Source organism: Malus sylvestris, chromosome 5 (genome assembly GCF_916048215.2).
Source record: "Malus sylvestris chromosome 5, drMalSylv7.2, whole genome shotgun sequence".
NCBI classification, from domain to species: domain Eukaryota; kingdom Viridiplantae; phylum Streptophyta; class Magnoliopsida; order Rosales; family Rosaceae; genus Malus; species Malus sylvestris.
The window spans coordinates 10,435,701-10,439,781 of NC_062264.1; the positions used below are offsets into that span (position 1 = coordinate 10,435,701).

General features: G+C 41.0%; 1 pseudogene; it reads right to left on the reverse strand.

Annotated features, from left to right (window-relative positions):
- Positions 1-593: 593 nt before the first annotated feature.
- On the reverse strand, positions 594-3,738 carry LOC126624214 (ABC transporter F family member 4-like; annotated as a pseudogene).
- Positions 3,739-4,081: the final 343 nt, after the last annotated feature.

The window sequence follows — 4,081 nt, forward strand, 5'->3', positions numbered from 1 at the left end:
AATACGCGCCAAAAGCTTGAACGTCTGTTTCAGAAAAGGACTTGTTGCGACAAAAACTTGGTCGTGCAAATTGTGCAGCATATTGCTCGCGTTAAATGACCCACCAACCATTTTAGAACACCTTTAAGCGACGAAAGCCTTGTCGTGCGAAACTTCCGCACCAAATCTTCCTTTACCAGCGTTTTTCTCATCCTTTGCTTGACGAAAATTTACTTTCATCATGCAAAGTGTCCTTGTGCGACAATATTGTCCGTCGCACAAGGTTTCTAAATTTAATTTTGTCAGGACATTTTTGCAAACACGAAAGCAGTTGATTGCACAACTATAAACAGTTACAAATTAACTGTCCAGGAGCTGGGGGAAAACAAAACGATCAACGGCTGGGAAAAAAAAATTGAAGAAAAAGACACAGCCTGAAATCAATAAAATTTCGAGAGAGAGAGAGTCATGTGGGTTAAGGTGGCCGGCCAAGGCCTCTCTCCACGTCTCTTTTTATTATCCTTGTTGATTCAATGTTTGATGCATTAGTTTGTGCACATAAACAAACAATGATTCCAGTTGGTTCAACCGCACCAATTTTCCAACAGGCTTCATCTTCGGGACTGCATCATCTGCTTATCAGATGGCATACCATGCTAATCGTCATTAATGATTGAAAAATAGAAATCTAGTTGGGTAGTAATCCACCAATCCGTGTTCTGAATACAAGACGAATAACTCAAAACAAATTAATATTTGACATATTTTTATGTATTTCTCTAGACACAGACTGATCCTTATAGTAAGTAAGAGATGAGGGATTGGCCTCAGTCTCATCGACTTCCTCTTTAATTTCTCTTCGTAGCTCCTCCTTGTACTCCTCGAAAGTCCCAAGGTAAGGGGTCACCGTGCCATCATCAACATCCCAAATTTCACTCATCTCTTCATTTTCACTCACGCGCGATATCAGCCTAGAATCATGACTCACCAGTACAACTCCACCGGTGAATTCATCAAGTGCATCGGCCAGTGCATCAATACTCTGCATATCCAAATGATTCGTCGGTTCATCCAGCAGCAAAATGTGGGGCCTTGACATGGATATTGACGTCAACACAACCCGGGCCTTCTTCCCTCTAGATAATTTTGCAATGGGAGTGAGATGGTTGTGGCTGGGGAGCCCATATTTTCCAAGCTTTGCACGAACAGCCTCTTGCTTGCTAAATCCCTCTTTGTCTGAATGAAGCTGCATAAGGTACTCAACTGGGGTCTCATCCATTGTCAGGAGGTCCACAAAGTGCTGTGAATACCTACCGATACTCAACTTCTGACTCCTCCGTACTTCACCCTCCGAAGGAACCAAATCACCTGCAAGAAGGTTGAGCAGGGTAGACTTTCCAGCTCCGTTAGGTCCAACAATGGCAACACGGGTCCCCATATCAATACCAACATCAACGCCTGACAGCCTGAAATCCTCCCGATTTGGATAACTGAAGCTGACTTCAACAAGTTGCAATAGTGGAGGAGTAAGCTCTGTAGGTTCAGGAAAGTGGAACTCTACACTGTAATCTCTCCACTTCTTAGGAGCCTCAGCTGGTGCATCATCTTCATCAACTTTTCCCTTGGCCTTGTTCTTTTATGCTTCCTTAGCTGCTGCAGACTTTGCTTTATCCTTGACTTTCTCCTGTTGGATCCGACTTCCACTCCTTTTGGCAGCTTTCATCTGCTTGTCATAAATTTCAAACTTTTTGTTCACCTCTTTCCTACCTTGCTCATAACCAGTTTCAAAACCATCAAAATTCCCTCTGTAGATGTGAAGTTTCAGATCATGCAGATGAATAATCTCACTGCAAACCGTGTTAAGGAAATCTCGGTCATGTGAGACAATGACCAAAGTTTTTTTCCAGCGGCACAAGTATTCCTCCAACCAGAAAACGGCCCTCAAGTCGAGATGGTTGGTGGGTTCATCAAGCAACAAAAGAGTTGGCTGAGCAAAAAGTGCCCTTGCCAATGAAATTCTCATCACCCACCACTGAAGGACTTAGTTGGACGGCCTTGCATATCCTGCGTGAACCCCAACCCAGAAAGAATTTTTGAAGCCTGAGCTTCAACTGAATCTGATCCCATCAACTGCAATTTCTCATACAAATCGGAGAGCTTCTCTCCTGCATCATCATCAAAACTGTCCTTTTCATCAGAGGAAGCTGAATTCTGCAAATCTGCAACCTCTTTTCGGATTTTGACAAGTTCTTCATTAGCTGAAAACAACTGCTTCAAGAGTAGTTTTGTCATCACCAACTACCTCCTGCTCAACCAAATGCACATCAATATTTTTTGGTGCTGGAATCTTCCTCCAAGCAAGAAGCTTCAGGAGAGTAGACTTGCCCATTCCATTGGGCGCAACCAAACCATATCTCTTCCCATGTGTTATCTTCATTGATGTGTTCTTAGAAGTTCCTTTCCCCGAGCGGACAAAGAGAAATTTTCTATTGTTATATCCTTAACATTAGTATCACTATCTTCACCATCAAGTACCGATGCCTGGCTTCCAATAACAACAGTAAAAGCATCACGGTCGTCTTTTAGGGCCTCCTTCTTAGCCTGCTCAATGGCATGGGCAGCAAGGTCGTCCCTCTGAGCACACTTTTTCAACTGTTTCTTTGACATAGACACACCAAGTGGCTTAAATTCTTGCCGCTTTTGCTTATTGGATACATTTACTTCGTGTTGTCCCTCTCCTAACATATCCTCATCTTCTTTGTCAGAGGGAGAGAGATCAATACCATCAGTGTATGATTGACGCTTTGGAGCCGCTTTTGCCCTTGCACTTGAGGAAGCTCATTTCTCGGGCTTATCGGGTTTCAGGTCCATGCTGGCCAACATTGCAGAGACTGTTATGTTCTCTTTTTCCCAATCTTTAGAAGCATGTTTGCCAGCTGACTTAGCCTTCGTGGATGCACCACTCTCCTCTTCCTTCTTTCTTCCCATTGCAGTTATCTGATTAACATAAACCGAAAAACCATATCAGCTAACTTTAACATTATAAGAAAACCAATTGACAAACATAATCCAACTACTCAATGCAAAACCACACAACCGCACAACCGCAGTCCAAGAGCCCAAAGGTTCTATACATACAATTTATAAAACTGTTCAGATTCACAAGTCTTTCTATTTGCACCTAAATTATAATAACTTTAGACTGAGAGCCTATGTTCAACAAATTCTATCCATATGATACACAAACGTCAGTGATTCAAGGATTCATTTTTCATATAAAATCCAATCCCTCCAAGCCCCTTTCATGTGTGCTGCTCAAACATCAAAGATTCATTTTTCATATAAGTGACTCAAACATCAAATATAAATAAAATCAATCCAACAACTTCAAAGCTCAAGTAAATGCCTTATGACATTAGTACAAACTCAAATGAAAAATCAAAGTTCAAGTCAAATCCTTATGGCACTAATACGACCCAAATGTAAAAGCAAAATTCAGCTAAATGCCTTAATAAGTTTAACAATCAATACGGCCAATTAGACGCCAACACAAGCACAGATTATACACACTACAGACATTACATATTATACAGCTAGTGGTGGAGGACGATGGTGAGAGAAAAAAAACGATGGGGGACGACGCGGATGGGAGTTTGGTGGTCGAAGACGGGACTGGAAGGGGAAACGAGGGTTTTTAGGGTTTCGTTCGGCCTCTGCGACAATAAAAAGAGCTCGGTTACCTTATTCGGGTTTACAATTATAGGCACGCCTTATTGTACCAGGATTACAATTAATTATAAATCCCAATCCTACTTAAATAGGGCTGCTAGAATAAGGTCGTTCTGATAGAGATTATTAAAATAATTTATGTTAAAATCAAATTTTAATTAATTATTAATATTAAAAACTAACCCTTCTAAAGTCGAACCTAAATGTCTAAACCTGCTATAAAGAACAAGAAACATCACAAGGTTAAGGAAAAAATCAAGAAAATAAGACAAACCTGTATGCTGAGATTCACATTAATTTGAGAAGCGAAAGCCAGAAAAGTCAATATAGAATGAAAACAAAGCAGCATGAACTGTCATTAGAGGGGAATCAA